The sequence below is a fragment of the Lolium rigidum genome, chromosome 1, assembly GCF_022539505.1.
Source record: "Lolium rigidum isolate FL_2022 chromosome 1, APGP_CSIRO_Lrig_0.1, whole genome shotgun sequence".
Lineage (NCBI taxonomy): Eukaryota > Viridiplantae > Streptophyta > Magnoliopsida > Poales > Poaceae > Lolium > Lolium rigidum.
The window spans coordinates 165573187-165595150 of NC_061508.1; the positions used below are offsets into that span (position 1 = coordinate 165573187).

Genomic DNA, 21964 nt, shown 5'->3' on the forward strand with positions numbered 1-21964 from the left:
TATCATACCAAATTTTAGCTGCTCCTTTCACAGAGAAAGGAAATTTTTTAGTGACAAAGTAAGTGCGTATCTTAATATCATCGGAGAATAAATTGCTCAAAGTAGAGAGTTCATTCATATGTTTCGTAATACTTTCATTTTCAGTACCACAGAAAGGTTCATTCTAAACAATAGATATGTAAGATAAATCCAGAGAGAAACCATAATCCTTATCTCTAATGTTTATGGGAGATGTGGCAAACTTAGAATCAGGAGATAAATTATATCTAACAGCTCGTCTTGCAAGAAGACTTCTCATAGCACTTGCATCTCTAGTAGCATGACATTCTTCAATGAAGTCACCATCAAGTTCAATACAAGTTTCATCAAGATCATCGCTAGGATTCTCCCTAGCTTGAGGTGAACTAACATGTGTAATAGTATTTTCAGCATTTTCAATTTGTTTAGCTCTAGCAGTTGTAGTATCTAGTAAAGGGCCTAACAAACCACTCTTATCAAGCACAGTAGAAGCATCATCAAAATCATCAGGAGCATTATCGGATTCAGCAGAAGTAGCAGTAGTATGTGGTGGAGTAAGAAGCTTATTCATTACAGATGGCGAATCAAGAGCAACAGAGGTGTTCAGAGTTGTACCTCTTCTTAAGTGGATGGCAATATAGGGAACTTCGATTCAAGAGCTTTCCCCATAATAAATAAATTGCAGCGAACAATATCACCTCAAGTGGGCTTGTAAATAAAGCTATGCTCCCCGGCAACGGCGCCAGAAAATAGTCTTGATGACCCACAAGTATGGGGATCGCAACAGTCTTCGAGGGAAGTAAAACCCAAATTTATTGATTCGACACAAGGGAGCCAAATAATATTTATACGCTTTGACAAGTGAGTTCTCAATTCACCTGCACCTGAAAATAGACTTGCTCACAAAAGTTTATCAGTAGTAACAGTTTTATAGCAGTGGTAGTAGTGAAGTAACAACAGTAGCAAATTTAAAAAATAGCAGTAGCGATGATTGCAGTAGACAGCAGGATTAAAATACTGTAGGCAGAGGGATGGATGAACGGGCATTGCATGAATGAGAGAGTCCATGTAATAGCAAGACATAGGCATTGCAAATAATAATGATAAAAGCATCCTAGCATAATATATCCATAGGCGTGTGTTCCTATTTAGTCGTGCGTGCTCGCAATGAGAAACTTGCACGACATCTTTTGTCCTACCAACCCGTTGCAGCGGGGCCTCTAGAGAAACTACTGGTAATTAAGTTACTCCTTTTAATAGAGTACCGAAGAAAAGTATTAACACTCCGTGAACACACGTGATCCTCACATCATAGCCACCCCCTCCGGTTATCCCAATTCTTGGTCACTTTGGGGCCTCGGGCTCCAGACAACAATATGTCTATACAACTTGCAGATATGATAAAAAAACAATTATTATCCTCATGAATCAATAACATGTTCAAATCTGAGATCATGGCACTCGGGCCCAAAGTGACAAGCATCACGCATAGCAAGTTGCAAGAATGTCAAAAATACTAATAACGGATACTAGGCACTATGCACATAACAAATCTTATAGCTATTACACGACCAATCTTATCCAATCCCTACCATCCCCTACAGCATACTGCGGGGAATTACTCACACATGGATGGGGGAAATCATGGATGGTTGATGGAGAGGCTTCGGTGATGGCGATGGCGATGATCTCCTCCAAATCCCCGTCCCGGCAGGGTGCCAGAATGGAACTTCTGGTCCCCGGATTGGGGTTTCTGCTGGCGGCGGAGTAGCGGAACTCTTTCTGGAAAAATATTGAACCCCCCTCGGTTTTCAGGTCCAGGGGCTTCTTATAGTGCGAAGGAGAGGTCGAGGGGGCGGTCGAGGCGGCCACACCACCCCTAGGCACGGCCAAGCCCTGGCCCGCACCTAGGGCAGGTGTGGGCCCCTCGTGGCCCCCCTCCGTCTTGTGCTCTGGCTCCGGGAGTCTTCAGGTGAAATATGGGTCTTTCTATATTTTCCGGGATTTTTCCCGAAAGTTAGATTTCTGCACAAAAACAAGACACCAGAGCAATTCTGCTGAAAACAACGTTAGTCCATGTTAGTTGTATTCAAAACACACAATATAGAGGGCAAACAACAACAAAAGTGTTCGGGAATGTAGATACGTTTTGGACGTATCACCAGTGTTCTTTGGCAAACTGAGAGTTAACTACTTAAGCTAGAGTGATTTTTACACAACTAATTATTCATACTTATAATCTTTATTGTGATTGTCTCGAGTTACTAACGCGTGTATTGTATTCTTTGCACTTCTCCAACTATGCTAAGCTTTCAAATGGAAGAAATACTGGACTCATAAGGCTACCACTTTTAAGTGATTTTGATTTCTCCTTGTTTTGGTTTAAATGCCAAGTTCCTTATGGTTCTTTGTTTATTGCTCGAGGACGATCAAGTTTAAGCTTGGGGAAGTTAATGGCTGTGAAATACACCACTTTTTCTTGCGTTTAAACCCTTAGCTAATTCAAGAAATTGAGTAAGTTTAGCTCTCAACATGCCACTAATGAATAATTAATGCAAATAAGTGCAATCTCTTCTATTTTTGGATGATGTGCAGGAAATCACGTCATCATGACAAATGGACCTGCAATTACTGAAGAAAATCACGTCAGGGGTATGGAAAAGTTGACTACGCTCTAAGAGGCGGTTCCAGGGACTTTAATGGGCATCTTTATGGGGAAGTCCCGCCCATACCGTCCGCCTGTACCATGCGCTGCAGCCTTCCTGAGGTCAAACTCTATAAGTTTTGTGAAGAGACCGACGCCAAAGAGAGAGTCATTCGTCGCCAAATAGATCCCCCATCCATCAGATCCATCTGCATCACACCGAAGGAGATCCACCACCATAGTTCATCCATCCCATCCCCAATCTCCTCCATAGCCATAGCCATCACCATTGTAATAGATATCTCCTTGAGAATTGGTGACCATTGTAAGAATATTATTATTTCAATCTAAGTATTTTACACAATGATTTCTATCTTTCTTATTGATCTTGATATTATGCGTGGGTAGTCCTCACGGGCTGCGAGTTGGGGTGAATCCTAGCAGCATTTATGTGTATCTAATCTTATTATATGTGTAAGGACTGAATATGAGTTTTGCAATCTTGTATCCTTGTCTCTTTGCCTCGTTTCGATGATCTACATGTACCCATATCATTCGGATCGATCAAGGGAAGAGTTGGGATGAGTGGGCGTGCTACCGCGAAACCTTAGTGACAGAAAGGGGTAAGTAACGGTACATGTTTAGTGATTCATTCGGGATCATGGCACAATCATCTAGGTTAATGCTTTGGTTTATATTCATATAATTAATAACTATTGTTGCTTGCTGCTGGGAGGACAATGGTTGGACCAAGAGGCTCTTATCACCTCTAGCTTTAGGGGCAAGAGTATTTACGGATGTGCTACTCACAAATCTCTTATCTCTATTTTATTTGTTACACATATGTGCTTCAATTATATATGTATGCATAGCTGCAAGAGAAACTTTAACCCTGGCCTATTTCCCCCATTGAACACAACCCCTTAAAAGTAAACTGGAAAGATCCGGTAAAAGAAAATAAAGTAAACTAAAAAGTCTTGTAGATGCTTCCTTTACACCATTTTAGCAGTGCTTCCCAAGGTTCGATTAAAGCTAGATCGTTCTAGGGAAAAAACTTATCATACTACAATCCGTAATCTGGATCGAAGGTATCAGCTACAAAGCACTCAAAGCCCAGGAACCTAGTGTATCGACAAAGGAAAGTTCAAATAAGGAAACTATTAACTTATATTTGACTCGAACAACATGGTACTTGAGACTTGGCCTCCTTTATAAAGGCAGGGAGGGGCTTCCGAGAGGAGAACCTAAGACAGCACACACACCATACGAAACACCAAACCTGAGCCTCGCTAGATCAACCTCACCATAGCCAATCTCGACGACTCTTGTAACCTCATCATCAATACAAGCAATAAGAAGCACGTAGGGAAAAACTCCCTCTGTCCCTTGTGTCTTGTGCTTGTAAGCCGTCAAAACCACCATCATGTTTCTTCCCAAATACCCAAGTCCATCACGTATGGGCATTGCCGTGGTTATGCCACGCCAATTGGTGTCGTCTGTGGGAAGTCCGCGTGCTGGATCCATGGTTTCGGCGGGTTCTATACCAACAATCTACAACTCGTCGGTTCATGGCGATTCTATCTGCTTTGGATCTGTGGGTACATACCACAACTACCGGCCGTGCCATCGGCCTTTGCCTCCTTCGACAAGGGAGGAGAGATGACCTTCGGGAGCTTCTGCTTCCACTTCATTTTGGTGGGCTCTATCCTCCTCACGGATCCGATCTGCTCGGTTTAAACAGAGTAGACATCACCATCAACCACTATGGTTTCCACAATGACATCTTCAGTTGGTTCTTACAGCAAGCTTGACTCAACGTTGACCTCACACTCGACATCTATATTGAACTCTACACGAACTACTGTCTACTGCTTCGATTGCGACACTCATCACGTCGCGAGTCTAGGCAACTCTATGAAGATCCACGAGAGCTTCCTCGCCACCCGCGACAGCGGTGATACTCAGAGCACTCACCTGACGCACTTTTCATGTGTACTATTCATCCCGGAAACCTCCACTGCAGCTGCTACTTGAGGCACAACAAAGCCAGGGAAACCTTTAGGGGCGAGAAACCCTTTACGGGAGTTGAAACCAAAGATGAGTTGACCGCTTATCATGGCCTCCTTGCCGATTGGCAGAACAAGATGGATGATGAAAATAAAAAGCTAGTAGAAGAGAAGACGAAGATGGAAGAAGAAAGAAAGCCACTCGATGCACGCAAGAAATATGTTGACGAGTCAAGACGAGCGACACTGTCTTCATTTCTCTTATCGAGATCTATCACCTGCAGAGGTGGTGCCCACAAGCGAGCATCTCGACTAACCCGTGTCGGTAAAGATGACCAACGATCAATGCATAAGGATCTTACCCTAGCCTTCACGGTTGACGAGTTGGGTGATCTAGTGGTCAAAACTCCTCAGGGTGGCATGATTGCAGTTGCCGTGTATTTGCTCTCCACACAACCTCCAGCAAATGGTCCACATGAAAATGCTCATCGGGCAGCCATTCATGGCTTAAACATGGCAAGCACCGCACTCCTCCCAGACGCGAATCACATCACTAAGAAGGTTGTCGATCCACTGTAGGACGACCACTCTCGAAAGGACAATCGATCACCATATCGTCGCCACAGCCCACGAAAAGGTTCACCGGATCAAAAGCTACGAGGCTATGATGCACACGGTGACATAACGCAGAAGAAGATCGACAAGGCACGTCAAGAGCGCGCTAGCATCGAGTCCAGCGACTCTGGCGATGACGAGGAGGTGTACGACATGAGTTGTTTTACTCGTTGTATTCATCAAAACCCTATGCCCAAAGGCTTCAAGCTTTCCTCTGACCACCGGAAGTATGGCGGAGCTGAAGAGCCAAATAACTAGTTGAAGGATCATCTGGTGACAATACGATGTAGCGGAGGCACGAAGACACTGCCATGTAGTCCCTACCGCTGCATCTTAGGGGTTCTGTGTGTGCTTGGCTTGCGAGCCTTCCCGCAAGATCAGTTCATCATTGGGATGGGTTAAAGCACATCTTCATCCGCAATTTCCAAGTCACATACAAACGGCCATCGTCCATCGAGAAGTTGCGAGCATATAGTCAAAGGCATAATGAGAATATACATTCATATATCCAAAGGTGTACTAATTTGAAGAACTCACTTCGGCGAATCCAAGGAGATACATCACGCTGGGAACGACGACAAAACATGGAAGAGCTATAGAAGTTTAAAAGTTTTAAAAAGCGTTAAAAGTGATTTAAAGTTTAAAAAAGATCAGTTAGGAAAAAAGAACTAGCAAGAAGATGAAGGCATGATTGACTGAGACGGCCACCGAGGAGGTGTGCAAGATGACAACGCTCGTCGCTGCTGTCCGACAAGCTGTGGCGGTGTGTTGTGGAGGCCTCTGTCAAGGAGGCTCACTGGTCCAGCCCAATGAGTTTGTCAGCAAATTCAACAAAACTGACCCTTGTCCCTAACTAATTCATAAAATGAACTCTTGGTGAAAATATTTCACGTAATAACCCTTTCGCATGGCGCCCTACATCCCGGTGTCATGGCCTTCAACCACGTCTTAGGTGGCCAGATTTCATTCAAGAGGAAGAGGAATATGCAACGAGGCAGAGGAAGAATGAACAATGCTCGAAAGCCAATCAGGAGCGCCTATCATGAAATGTGAGAGCTAAGGGCCCAAAGAAATGAGAGCCTCCTTGAGGCGTTCTCCAATTTGTCAATGTGTTGAACTCTGTTGTCAACCATGTTAAACTATGTCATGAATTTGCTGTTATTTTGTTATCAATATATTGTGAAAATATTGTTGTCAAACTCATCCGAACGTACTGCTGGAAAAATAGATTATCATCCTGCCAAACCATGCCAAACCACGACGCCAAGGGCCATGGCGCCATGGACCATGGCGCCATAGGGGCGGGTGTTATGTGTATTCGCTGGTCTTTCGCCAAACCATGTATGAACACCATGGCGCAGTTGATCGGGGCGTCATGGTTCCAAAAGCTTTACGCTTTCTGGCTTGGCTCCATACCTTCGGTGGCGGAGGCAGGAATAAATTTAAGGTGTGACGGAATCGATAAATGAGAAAATGCTAGATTACACTAGATAAATAACTACTATATTATAGTGCAACAAACATCTTTTTTCCTCAAATTTTGATTTTTTTACCGGATTAACGTCTGTTTGACACGTATGTTGGTTTTGAGGTTTGATTTCCGCTGATCCCTTCTGTGTACGTTTTGGTGTTCTTTAACAATTAGTGTGCCATCTTGGTATCTGGTCGTGTGGCTGTAACAAGGAGTGAGGCACTCAAAGTCAAAGCGGTGCTAAGACAGTTATCTCTCGATTTCTCTTCCTCATCCTCTTTTTTATTGCCGGCCCCGGCCTCCCCTCCAGAAAATGGTCTCGATGGGCTTCTACGCGGGCGCGTGCTCCGGCGACGCCGCCCCTCCGTTATTCTCCTCGCCATTGTGAACCTCCGCGACCGCATCACACGGGGAGGAGGGGCATCTCGCCGACTTCCCAAGGCCCGCCATGGCATCGCGGTGTCGTGCCGATCTAGCCTCCGCGCGACCTCGGGTGGGAGACGAGGTGGCGGAGATGTTGTCCGTATGGAGGTAGGACGGCGGACCTTCACCGGCAAGATTCAATGGAACAGGAGGCGACAGCAGCCTCCCTCAACCCCCTGCAGCTTCGGCCGCTTTGTCCTGCTGCTCCAGGCGAGAGGAACCAGCGCGGGGGCCATGACGGCGCGTTGGGCGGGTGCTTCTCCCCGGTGCATCATGGTGGAGGAGCCTCGGGCCCTCCTCTCCTCCAGAGGCGGATGTCTTTGTTGATGAGGACCTCGGGCCCCTACTCTTCTCCCCAACGTGTATTGGCTATGTGAAGAGCTGACACGGCCAATTTCGTTGATAGACAGTGCGCGTCGTCGCCGGTGGAGCGGTCGGATTCGGGTGGGGGCGCTGGAGGTTGCCGGCCTCCTCTCTCCTTGCCGTCGCCGCGTTGCGCGTCCGAGGCGGATAGGGATAGCCGTGCGCGTGGTAGCCAGCGGAGCGGCCGGATTGGAGTGGGGGCGTCTCTCTCCTTGCCGTCGCCGCGTTGCGCGTCCGAGGCGGAGAGCCCGTGTGCGTGGTAGCCAGCGGAGCGGCCGGATTGGAGTGGGGGCGCTGAAGATTGCCGGCCTCCTCTCTCCCTGGCCGCGTCGCGGTACGCGTCCGAGGTGCGCATCCTAGGTGCCGTCGGCCTCCAGATCATGCGTACGGTAGGATCGAGCGCGGCCGCCGAAGCCAATGTCGAGCCACGAGCGGTGGGCGCGGAGTTCTCGGTGGAGAGCACAACAGTGCGGCGCCACAGGTAGGTGACGCTGAACTCAGCTGCGGCCAAATTCCCTGCTGCCCTTGCTCGCAGCAGTTCCGTCGCGGCTGCGCACTTCTCTAGAATCAAGTTTTTATCTCTTTCCTTTGTTAATTTCTGTGTCAGATGTTGTTCTCTTCGTGTTGTAATATGTGCGTTCTTTTTTCTGCAGGTTTTCAGGTCAGCGCGTGTGGTGATTTCCATCCGCAACAAGGTCGGCCTCCTTCGGCGTGATGATTTCCATCTTTTCTTTGAAAGTTTGGATCCGCTTTGGAGGTGTATCGGCAGCTTCCATTTGTCTGTTGGGCCGCGTCGTGGATGCTCCTGCCGGTCTGCAGCTTTTGGTCTATCCATGAAGATTGGCTTCATGCCTTTAGTTTGAAAAAGTTAGTAGCAGGCAAGCCACGTTTGCATATTTTGTTTGATCATTTGCACACTTACTGAAATATTTTGCTCGATTGAGTGATAATACAGTGATCTAGGTGCTTCCTTGTAGAATTTCCTTATACACTGATACTGATTTTTTTTTTTTCGATAAAGATACACTGATACTGATTTCTCGAGATTTGTCAGGAAACATGCTAAGCTTAGTGGGAATATATATGATTTGAAGAAGAGTATATTTCTCATTATTCTCTGAATCCAAAAATCCTAAATCGTTATAGATATGGCACCACAGTTGTGTTCCACTGTAATCTGCAGAATTTCTGAGCGGGAAGGTTGACTGAACCTTTGCATTCATTTTGGAGAATGGAAAAAGAAAGATAATAGATGCATGTTCTGCTGATGTCCCGTTGGTAACACTCTAGGTAATTAAGATAAATTATTATTGAGCACAAAATTAACCTTTGTATTACAACGTGTGCCATTTTCACTGATTCCCTCTCATCAAAGGTTGGGCTTTGAGGAAACAAGCTTTGAAAGGGTGCATCTATATTTTTAAAATCAGATTAACAATAAATATTCTTTCTGACGTCTTAAGCATCTCCTTAAGTTTAGTATTACAACTTTTTTTGGGGTCTTTTCTGCCTAGCTTATCGGATTGATGTTATCTTAGTTCGATCAAACAACTAACTGAATTGAGGTGATTATTAATTTACCTAGCAATGCTCAGTAGCTACTGGGGACATTGGCTAAGCAGCCACGTTCTCTTAGTTTGATTAAACAACTAGCTGAATTGGGGTGATAATTAATTTACATAGCAATGCTCAGTAGCTACTGGGGACATTGGCTAGGCAGCCACGGATAGTTGAGGGGCGATAGCTTGATCTACTATGCACAATGTTGTTCATATATGACGTTGAAACTTGAGATGCCGATGTATGTCAGACCAATTCCATGGTGGAGATTTTCCTAACATTTTTATAATTCATTGCGATTTGTTGAAAGTGAAAGAAAAGAGGGATGGAAGGCATCTGCCAATGATGCCCAAAATTTAGCCAAAAAATCAATTGAGATTTGTTTATGTATTAATATTAATGTTCCATGTTCCGTTTTTTGGAAATATACAATGAATCGATGATCATTATCATGCAGGTTGGCACTTCTCTTGGAGCACAATTTACAGGATATCAGTAGCAATGCTTGAGCTGCATCTAAACATAAATTTATATCTTTCCCTTGCCTTCAAAATAAATGGAAGCAAACTTTAGTATACACACTTATCTGTTGTAGGCATCTGTACACAGCGTAGAGAACTTCAATCTAATCAAAATAATACGGAAAATTCGTTGCATCTTACCTGCAACCCCTTGTAGTGTATGACAAAATATAAGTGTTTTGTCCCTTTTTTGTATTCTCAACTTTTCATGCTTCTTGTGCTCAGATCACAAATGCCTATTTCATTGTATTTCAGTTTAGATCTCAAAGTTAAATTTAGAAGAAGTTTGAAGTTATGTTTAGAATATAATTTTGTAGAATAGATTATGACAGTGAAATATAGTTAAGATGTTTGTTTAATTTGTGCACTTGCACCCCTCGCCACTTCCTTCTGGATGCAGAGCAGTACAATGGAGGGCATGTTAACAGGGAACTGAGTGGATGTCCAGAGATCACCTATGTGGTGTCAAAAAGACATGGAGATCAGCTGACCAGTATCTGAGAATTTGCTTTACTCGAAGAAAAATGATACAACAAATTCCATCCAACAAGGAAAGTCAATACAGCATCATCATTTCCAGTGGTAGTCACTTCAAACTCTATGTCTTCATTACTTAGTTCTCCGATTACCGGATCTTTTTTTGGTAGAGGTTTGTCTTGAGAGGTACTAACTTTCTTACTCAAATTGGTCTGTCCGGATTAGAAAGGAAAAAATGAGAGTTCCGATACGGATCATTTGTATCCCAACCACATTCTCATGTTTTCCTACAAAGTATTTCCTTTTGTAGTGCTACAAGAATGGACAGACCAGAGAATAAGTCTTTACATAATTGCAGCCTTTTAGGAATTTCTTATATTTATTTTTTAGGGCAACCTCTAAATTTACCTCACACTCTTAGTTTCATTTCCTTTTCTACTCTGCTGAGAAATAATTAAGATCTAAAACAGTATTTACCATTCATTTAGTGTTTCATTATCTGAAGCTTGATCTTCTCTTCTTAACTGCAAGCATGCTTTAAAATTTATATTCATATATGATAAAAACTTCGACCATCTTGTGCATCAACCCCTTGGTGGCAACAAATAAACACTACTAACTAATTGAGCACACTCTTCTGTAAACTGTGCTGACTTACCATGTTGTAAATCATATTTGAAAGAACATGATTGATACTTTCTTGCACATACTAGATCATATATGTCTTTGCAACTGGTTCTTAATCTAAGCTACAAGTTTACTTTGCATCTGTACATCGGTCCCCTTTTGGATTAATTAAACTGATCACTACCCTTCTTTTTCTTTATATGTTCCATTAGTGCATGATTTCAGAAGATCAAAATTCTACTTCTCGCAAATCTTTTTTGCTTCTTCACTTTCTTTAGTGCCTGATTTTTGTTCCGTTGTCGCTGGCATTTGAACTTCATTTGTTCAATTTGTCAAATAATGCATTCAGTGTACATGTTATGCATTTGTTGGCTGACTTCAATTTTCTGAGATATCCAAATATATGAATTTTTTTCATTGGTGTTAGGGTCTAATCTCTTGCCGCATGACTTAAACACTCAAAAGGATCTTCTTTTGGTGTCTGACGGTTTGTATTTCTTTACTTGTGAGTGCAATAGAGGGCTAAAAGTATTCTCTTAGATTAATAACATACATTTAGTATATGTGGGTTCCATTTCAAATTGTCGTTTTTTCTTTTGTGAGCTCAATTTGAAATAGTTAAGCAAGTAAAAATTGTGGATTCAGTGCAACGATTTTCTCCTTTCACGGTCCTTAAAGTTAGTTGTGGCTCTGCTTAAAAAGGTTTCTGTAGTATATTTCACTATCGATGTGGACTTCTATAATCAAATACTTTTATTAGTGGAAAAATATAACAAATGGTAATTTAAAACTACATATCTAATGCAATGAACTTTTGTTGTTCCGGTTTGCGATGTTGAACCTATCAAGACACTGACTGATGATACACATAATTTATATAGATGAGCTCCACATGAAGTGATTTGGATGGAGCGAACCTGGAGATTTAGAAGGACAACTTTTCATATATTACAATGTCGTTCTGTTTTCTTAGTCATAATTTGAGAATTTTTGTTGTCATAGTAATGTTGGACTGATAAGCTCCTTGTGGAGTTAGAGGAAGCGACTGCTGGTTGTGTGGACACGAGGAGTAGACCATAGAATTAGAGGCCAAATTAAAAGTTGGGATTTTGCATCAGTGTGTTTGAGAAATTGATGCAAAGTCTATGAATGTTGATGTTAAGAAGTTGGGTATCTTTGAAATTCTCGACAAGAGATGATCTTTGTCTTCAACCACGACAATGATTACAGTCATGTACCATAGATGGCAAGAATACCTGATTAGTAGTAAGTTAGATGCTGTCAATTGAAAGGCAGCGGTTACCTTGGGCCTATGTGTGTCCGTATAAGTACCTTTAGTTCCAGCTTTTTGTACGTCTTTTTCATCTGTTACATTTTTTTGTTAGGGCTACAAGGCAATTAAAGTACTTCTAAAAGGTGCAAGAAATTTGAGTTTTAGTTACAGTAAGTTGGAATATACGAGTTCTTTCACTACTTATGTTGCACCATTCCTTGGATATTTCGGATAGAAATGGAGCTAGATAGGGAAAATGAGCACTATGTCAGCAAGTTATATGGTGTTGTATTATTCAAGTGAACAAAGTACTACAACTATACCATGTACCATTTACTTACTCATCATAGCTAATGGGGATTTGGACATCAATTATCTAGGTGTTGTAGAGATCCAATAGAGCACAGTAATACATCACAACAGTGCATCGCTCTTTGCTAGTATTACTTACGTTCAGCGTGTACAACACAATTTGGTAATGATAAAACAAAATATTGCATTGAAAGTACCTCACTAAATAAAAACTGCACCAATAATTGATCAACAATTTCAACAAGTTGAAAAAAAAATCTACAGAAATCAAGAAACAATAGAAAATTAATAATTAGTAACTGGCTGTGTCACATTTAGGGGACAGACGCATGGATGAATATAAATACTTAGTCGTAATGAATTTCTTGCGGAGTGGCGACGGCATTCTTCTACCTTTCGATTGATAATATTTCTTTATTTCCGCAAGATCAAGTCCTTTGTAGTACTAGAGACAGCGACAAGATTGGTTCCAGGTCCGAGATCAAATACCTTATGTACTTGGTGTAATGGTGTTCTTCTTCGGTGCCATTCCCTACTCGCCCAGTTGCTCTCGCGGCATTGCCGGTCGCGTCCTCGTCTCGTCGGCCGGCCGCCGCGGCTTTGGTTGGTGCTGCGTGATCCACTCTCCACGATCGCGATCGGTTTGTGAGTGGGCATCAGTATGGTGTGTCAATCAGTTTCCGTGTATCCTTGCTTTACCGATCAGGTTTCTGGTTTCAGGCCCAATAGTAACCAGGCCCAAAACGGGGTCAATCACTTACCGGTTCAGCTGTTTCTCCCGATGAAAACACACCACAGCAGCGATGTCATCGATGGCAGATTGGGAGCAGAAGGCAATCGCAAACCTGAAGCATATTTGCACATATATACCTAGTATTGACGCTAAAATTTAGGTATGGTGGCTACCAAACCTTGCCATATAGCTGGCTTCGCCCCTGCATACCTCCCAGATGTGAGTCCGGGTCATCCACGTAGGAAAATACCACGGCGCCGTGCTGTGAAACCATGGCGGCATGCTCTAGGGACTAGGACATATTTTTGTTGAAAGTTTATTTTGTGAATTAATTAGCAAAGAGGGTCACTTCTGTCGATTTTGCCGAGTTCGTCAAATTCAAAGCCGTCAGGTTATCACTGTCAACGCCAGGCGGCACGACACCAGTGCCAATATGGTGACTTGCTTCGACTCCATCCTCTCTAGGATCCTCGCACGCTGCCTCCTTTTGCCTTTCCACCAACACACCATCATGAAGTATTCTCTGTATTATCTTCGCTCCATCTCTTTGTATTCGTATGCCACCCAATTCACTGTCGTATAAGTGAAGCAAAAAATATCGCTACAGACCACAGCGGTCATACTCATACGATATTGCATGGCATGGCATGGCATGGCATGGCATCAACAATGCAACAGGGACTTCCATCTTTCACCAGGTTAGCACAACCTACCTTGCATTCAGCTCGTGATTGATCTACTCTTACGGATTTTTAGGAAATATGCAAAATATGGTGTGGTGATGGAAATTTTGAAGTGCCTCTTCTTTTGGTAGTATCCTTTTCCTTTCCCCTTATGCAAAACTGGAGTATGTACTATGCAGTCTATCCAACTTTAACCAATAAGAAACATCAATCTGATTTCTATTCTACTAGATGAATAAGCGCGCTTCGCCGCGCCGCCTACGTGACGTTCTAGCTTATCGTGGCTGGTGCGATATGAAAATTAGTCGATCGGGCATGAATCGCCATGGGACTACATGCGTGAGCTGGTCGGTGTGGTGAAGTTGTCTTGAACTACTTCTTTGTTAGAATGAGCTGTTATCATATATTTGCTCAATTTAATCTCTGATTTATTTAGTGTTTCCTAACTAATGCTTGCTAAAAACACCACTAAAGATTGCTCTAACACATGATTCCTGTTTCAAATCAATCACCCAAATTAATAAACCATGCAAACATTTATGCCATGAAAATAAACTTGCCAGGTGACCACTGGGATCTCACATCCGCTTAATTTTTCTAACAGCTACGCAAGTAGGAGTACAATATCAGGACACCTACATAGGCCTCGAGATTGCATGCTGAAATTACATGCATAGTAGCCGAATTAAATTTGCATAACACCCAACGGCATAGCCATATTTACACAGATATTGTACATGGCCAAGCACAACCGCTAGGCGGTGATTTTGGTATATATTAGCCAAAGAAAAGCTGCCCCGGGTTAATAGTACTATTCAGGACACATATAATGTAAACAATCTCTGGTATATAATGCCCTAGAGAAAACTCTAGTCTACTCCCTAGAGATAAATACCACTGGCATGAGCTTCAGTGAATAAATGGAATGCTCAAGCTCTGGTTATTCGACGGAGACTTCTTGAATACTCCCTTCTCTCTTGACATTCTACATGACACAAAATTAAAACAAATAAAATTGTGCATCTTCGTAGGAAACAGCTAGAACCAACCATAAATATACTGCATATTCAAGCATCATGGGATAGCAAGTAAAATAGCTTAAACCCAAGCAGAGATGCGGTGGGGAAGATAGTCCTCGTGACATACCTCAGGAATCTGAAGATGTGGAGGTGACACAGAAGAAGCTGCCTCACAAGAGAACACGCCCTTGTCACTCCAATGATGATTGGGACATGGCCGCCGGTACCGTAACATGCTACCGCAGCAAACTATACTTTTTTTTTTGAAAGATCACAACCTAGAACAAAAAGTCTAGCAGTCAGTGAATCAAAGGCTATGCGCATCAATATATTGTCTGAGATTTCAGTGTTGTATATACATGTTCAGTAGTTAGTTGAAGGAACAAAAGAGAAGATAAATTGCAAACTCATCTATACCAAACGTTGTTGGTGAGGGTTCAATGGTGTATATGCTTGTTAAGTACTCCTCAATCAACTACCAAATGAAGCAAAAATTCTACTATACATATGAAACATGGAAAATAAAAACTTAGTGATCAAATTCTGAAAGCAAAATTAAAACATGCAAACATTATATTAAAAGTATGGTGTCTTCCATTCTGGTGTCCAAGGCGGGCACCTACATCGTGCTCTAACGCGAAGACGATTAAAGCCTGATAAGAAAATCAATCATCATCTCTGGAGCGACATAAATGTATAGTAACACTCAGGACCTGCCTTCCAATGAAAATGCATCTCTTACAAATATCGGAAATATTATTACTCTAAAAGATTTTCTGGGAGAGAAAACGACGGGCAAACTCCATAATAGAAATGTCAAATAAGCTACTTACCTAAAGAAGCACAGAACTTTTAAAATGCATCTCCTACAGATATGTGCAACATTATTGCTCTAAACAATTTGCTGGCATAGAAAACGATGGGCAAACTCCATAATAGAAATGTCAAATAAGCTACTGACCTAAATAAGCACAAAAAATTTAGCAGCTGCACAGATGTCAGAAAAATCTGCTCCGGCGCAGCAGGTCAAGCACATAAACCAACATTCATTCATTTGTAAATATCACCACTTACATAAATTCAAGGCTATAATGCAACGGGATAAATAATACAAAAATGAGGTGTGAATTACCTTGTAAGACTTCTAAGATTATCCAAGGATATAATGCACACGAACACATATTATGTATCCACATGCCACTCTTCCACAACAGGGAAAACAACAAAGGTCCTCCTGGGTTCTAAACACAAAAACTTGTGCAAAGCGCTGGTCTTAATCCACCCTAGATTGTTCATTTCTGTCCCGCACTGTAATGAAAGGGTAAATAACTCACTTACCATGGACATACTTGTCACCGTCCACAGGTAACTATCTAAACGGAAATCATCACAGGGTTGTAAACCATGCAACACCCATGGCCTGGTGCAAGGTTCAGCTCATCCAGCATACAACTTCTTTGCTGCGGCAGGCTTCACTCCGCAAACAAGCGTCCTAGGAAGAAGAAAATTTTATAAGCAAGATGATAAACACAGAATACATCACATAGTGAATAAAAAGATATAATGATTCGCAAATATTCAGATCTCCACTATAAATACATTCGCGCATAAATTAAATTTATAACCACCTTTATTTTGCGGGAGAATTTCACAACTATCTTGGTTGTAGTGCTGATCATTAGCAAGTAGCATCAAATTCCGCAGTACAGCTTCAGGAGTGGTGTAATCTCCGGAAAACCACGAGCGTGGCCGCCGGCCGACGCGTCTCCTCATCTGTGGATCAAGGATCTCACGGAACCCCAACAAATGGAGATGGGAAAAAGAACGTTTCAGGGACCGCGGAGTGGCAGAGGCCTGAGAAGGCAGCGATCGCAAGTATTTTATTTAGGTAACTCCGGTGAGGTGGACCGCGGTGCTCTGGCTCCGGCTCCGGCCCTCTCTCTCTAAGACCAAATACAATAAATTCTAATCAGCTGGCTACAAGGATTAAAATAATATATTTATGTCTAGTTAGAGGAGAGAGAGAGGAGGTGAGAGATTGTAAGTGAGCTCTTAGAGCAATTCTAATAGTATAGCCGGGTGCTGGCTATAAGGCCAGCTATAGTCAGCTTATAGCTAACTTGTACAATAGTTGGCTTTAAGGATTGATAACTTTATGTATAAAAGGCCCACCACACATACTCACATCCACCTAGGAGCACGTGCAAGAGCTGGCTCTTGCATGAGAGCCCATCTCTCTTCTCTCTTATCCACCTAAGCAAAACAACACTATTTTAATTCTTATAGTCTGCTTAGTCAGTCCTATTATACTTGCTCTTGTGCAAGAGCTACTCTAGCACGTGCTCCTCAGCAAGTTGTATCAATGAAAGGTGGGTCATACATTCAAAAAGTGGTACATTCTTATAGCTAACTATTGTACTTATTGGTTACAAGTTGACTTTAGATGACATGACATCTTGCTTATAGGCAATAACCGGCTATACTATTGGAGTTGCTCTAAGACTACTCACAATGGGAAATACTACCTCTGTTCCAAGGAATAAGGCGCACACGTATTTCAAGACGAACTTTGACCATAAAAATTGAGCAACAAAATCTTGGTTATATTATATGTAATTAGTATCATTGGTTTCGTATTGAAAAATACTTTCTAATGATGTTAATTTTATACAAACAATCTTTATATATTTGAAGTAATATTTAGTCAAACGAAAAGCACGTAAAACGAGGGCGTCTTATTCCTTGAATCGGAGGTAGTAATACACTACATGCATGCAAAAAGCTGATGTGTCACATCAATTAATGATAGCACGTAGAACTAGAAAAATTAATGTCAAACAAATCTCGTACACACTTTTGTATTGATATTCTACAATTCATTAAATACATGTAGCATATAATACTACTATATGATACTATGCATTGTGAAGATAATATCGTACACTAGTATCATATGCATGATACTACTATATGATACTTCTCATTGTTTCTCATTGTGACTAGTCTAAATTGCGGTGCGGGGCGAAGCATTCATGGGATCAGGGCGAGATGAGCTGGAAAGGCAGAAAGAAAAGGAGAGAATGCTCGGTGGTGGCCCCACACGACGACGCGCGCACCGTCAAAGCGCCGGGAAGGCGGGGATTGCAACAGGATTACTTGTTGTATCTAATGACTTTTTTCTCGGCTAATATTATGGCTGGAAGTTTGAAGTTTTTGACCCATGTTGAAACAATTGTTGTGGTTCAATTTTTGTTTCCACTGAAATCAGTCTGCTGCAGTTTTCTTGAGAGATGATATAGTTAAGAAAATGACCCTAATCATTGATGGTAGCCGCGTCTCCATCTTAGACTGGTCGAAATAAACGTATTGCCAGTTAAATAGCCATAAAAAATATTCTCTACTGATTTTTTAGGGATAATATTACATACTGATTAACCCATAGCAATGCACGGTCAGTTTTCCTAGTCCTTAACAATAGATTAGTCCATTCTTTTTCAAATCCCGGGCCCCTTCGCCCTCTCAGGGGGTGATTAGTTTTTTTTCCCAATCTCGTACCTCTTTGCCCCTGAGAAACGCTTAGGAGGCGATTAGGGTTTCTTCGGCCCCATCGGCCTCGTCAGTGATCTGCCTCACTTCTTTGGCCTTTGGGCAATGGACGCGGGGTGGATCTCGGCCCCCCGTTGGTGGGAGGGCTCTGTTCCCATGGCTTTATGGTTTTAGTTTGGTGAGGCGGCGTTTAGGTGTTGGCAGTGGTATCTTCTCCAATAAAGTCTCCTCGGCTCCAGACCCATCTCGCCTGCGACGTCGAGACAGAACGTCATGGAGCTTCATCGGTGGTTATTTCTTCTTCTTCGTCTCCGGGATGGATGTGATCTTCTTGACCCGTTCGACAACTTCCCATCCGCAACCAGCAACATCGGGCAACTCAAGGAGGAGCGGCAGACGTGGCACGCCGTCTACACAGTTTGAAGGTTGAAGACAAAGGGCATCTCAAAAAAGTTATTGTAATTTTCGTTTATATTAAGATGCTTTGTACTATTTGATGATTCTCTTAATACCAAGGTCTATTCTCAAAAACTTTTCCTAGTCGTTATCTAAACCGATTCTGAACTTCAACAGCTCGGCTATATGCATTTGACTACGATGGTTTTATGGTTTTTTTTCCGAAAAAAAGACCACGATAAAAGGAATCTACAGGTGTCTGCTACGCCCTGTTCCCGTACACAAGTCAATGAAGTTTGTTACGTGGGTTTTTTTTGTTATTGGGCCATTTTTGGACGATGTGGACAATTATTTTGGCAGGAAGACCACGTGTGCACTGGCCGATATGGTGCGCGGGACCACGCGTGGTTGGTCAAAGGACGGGCCGACGTGCACGGGTCCATAGGCTGGCAGCCGCCGCACGAATCCAGCTTTGTGCGGCGCCGCCGGGTAGCACAGTAATGTGCGTCTGTTAGATGGAAAGGGAACGGTAGGTTCATTAATATTGTCTAAAGTCTTCACTTGCATTCCCCAGACAAAGATACAGGATGTTTTCAGCCATTGACTTGAGAAACATGTGTACTTTTTCCTAACATGAGGCTTGCATGCGGTACTATTTCCTAACATGTGTTCTGACTTCTTGCATACTCCCTCCAGTATACTTTCAGCTTTTCTGAAAAGTTATTACTACCTAAACCACGACCAAATTTACTCGGAAAGTATAATATTGCCTCCGTTACAAAACCAAATAGCTATGTGATGAAAAATTATATTCCTATCATGTGTCTAATTATACGGATTGGGCGGCATAAATGTTGGTGCTTTTTTTAATAAACACGATCAAACGTTGAAAAGCTTAATGTTTCAAAAAAAAAAAAAAACTGAAAGTACTCTTTCGTGAACGGATTGAGCGTTTTCGCCTTATTTTTGGGCACCTGGTGTTACTCCGGTCAAAGTATATCCATTTCATTTCATAATGTGTTACGGCGGAGAATAGATGTAGAGAATTTTGCACTAGAATCTCTGTCGCGAATGGTTTTTCTGTTGGCCACGAAAGGGAAATTTCGAGGACCATGCATGCTGAAGTTTTGACCTTAAGCCTATTTTAGGCCTTGCTTGTCAAGTGGCTAGCTCTAAGTACATAAAGGGGTATCCATTGAAGAAGCAACAGAACTCGCAAGGACGACAACCAAGAGCAATGGAGAGCTTGCTTCCGTTTCTCATCTTGGCCCTAGGGGTCCTTGTCCAGCTTTGTTGCTGCAGCCCTCCGCCGGACCCGGTGGTCTGCACCCACGGCACGTCAAACTGCACGGTCACCAACACGTACGGCTCCTACACGGACCGCAGCATCTGCCACGCCGCCAACATCACCTACCCGCGCACCGAGCAGGAGCTCGTCGCAGCCGTGGCGGCGGCTGCCTCTGCGAAACGGAAGCTGAAGGTGGCCACCAAGCACTCGCACAGCATCCCCAAGCTGTCTTGTCCGGGAGGCCGCGACGGCACAATCATAAGCACCGCGCGGCTGAACCGGACGGTGCACATCGACGCCGCGAAGCGGCTTGCTGACGGTGGAGAGCGGCATGGTCCTCCGCGACCTCATTGCGGCCGCCGCAGCGGCGGGGCTCGCTCTGCCGAACTCACCCTACTGGTACGGCCTGTCCATCGGTGGACTCCTTGCCACGGGCGCGCACGGGAGCTCGCTGTGGGGCAAGGGAGGCGCCGTGCACGAGTACGTGGTCGGGCTGAGGATCGTGACACCGGCGCCTGCGAGCCAGGGTTTCGCCACGGTGAGGGAGCTGGGCGCCGACCACCCGGACCTGGACGCCGCCAAGGTCTCTCTTGGGGTCCTCGGCGTCATCTCCCAGGTAACTCTGGCCTTGGAGCCCTTGTTCAAGCGGTCGGTGACGTACCTGAAGCGCGGCGACTCAGACTTGGCGGACCAAGTGGTTCCATGGGGCCGCCTCCACGAGTTTGCCGACTTGACATGGTATCCGCAGCACGGCACGGTCATGTACCGCCAGGATTACCGCGTTGACATCTCCACGCCGGGCAATGGTCTCAGCGACTACCTCACCTTGCGCGCCAGTCCCAACCACAGGACCAACGGCGTGAGAGTCGCCGAGGAGTCGATGCAAATGAAGAACGTCACCGACGTCGCCCGGTGCGCGGCGGCGCAGCTGCCAGTGTCCGCGCAGGAGCAGCAGGCCTTCGGCTTCACGAACGACGGCGTCTCCTTCACGGGGTACCCGGTGGTCGGGTACCAGCACCGCATGCAGGCGTCCGGCACCTGTATCGACGGCCCGGAGGGCACCGGTACCCGCGCGCATACCCCCCCCTTTTTTTTTAGCTCGTTGATCATCAGACCTTGCAAAAAGTGAAAACGTTGAGTCATACCGGGCTTCATCTACATCCTATTCATTGCTTTACCCAGATGCATACTCCTCAGAGATTTCTCAAGAGTTGGTGGTTTGAAACCTTTGTCCAAAGAGGAACGAGAGAAGATCTCGCTAGGCTATATATCGCCGGGGTATATGATAGACTTAGCGGAACAAAACTTGCACTAAAACCAATGACACACTACAAAATTCTTCTAATCAAAGTAGATAAGAGAGCGCATATATAAAGGAACCAACTAGGTACTACACAAGCATAACTTAGCCAAATGCACATATCCCCTTCATTCAAAGCGAAGAAGCAATGTAAAAGGCACTCACACTATTGACGGATTTCATTAGATATTGGTTGTAGTAATGCTAAGTTACTACATAAATTATTAGCAAGTTATTAGAACCAAGTATAAGGTGTAACTTGTTCTATGATCAAGTTAAATAGCTCCAAGTCATCCATAACCGTAGACAAGGCTTTTCGAAAAAAAATACCTTCCAGGGCTGCTAAAAAATATGTGCATACGCTTAATCAACCACACCAAGCGATAGTGAAGTCTCACAACAAGATCGTTCCCAGATCTACAAGAAATTTAAGGGGAACCACCCCACTAAGTTACCCGTGACAAAGTTCAGCCGTCCTCCGATCCGAACCCTAAGGTTTGCGTTAACGTCTAAGTTGGCATGAATAACTCGCTTTCGCTAAATTTTCCGCAAGGTACAATACATAATATAAATACCCAAAAGCAACAATAAGTAAATCACCCGAAGAAAACAACATATAAACATGCATACACAAATAAAACCAGCTGGTGGCTCCCAGGTAAACAAACTTGAGAACAATTAGTGGGTGA

General features: G+C 43.5%; 1 long non-coding RNA gene and 1 pseudogene across 1 annotated transcript; both read left to right on the top strand.

The window, feature by feature from the left end:
- The first annotated feature begins 7056 nt into the window (after positions 1–7056).
- LOC124684438 lies at positions 7057–12068 on the top strand. The gene is made up of 2 exons (XR_006997022.1): positions 7057–8021; positions 8194–12068. It is a non-coding gene; the product is annotated as an uncharacterized LOC124684438 (long non-coding RNA).
- A 7856-nt stretch (positions 12069–19924) lies between these two features.
- Positions 19925–21198, top strand: LOC124653218 (annotated as a pseudogene).
- The last annotated feature ends 766 nt before the right edge of the window (positions 21199–21964 follow it).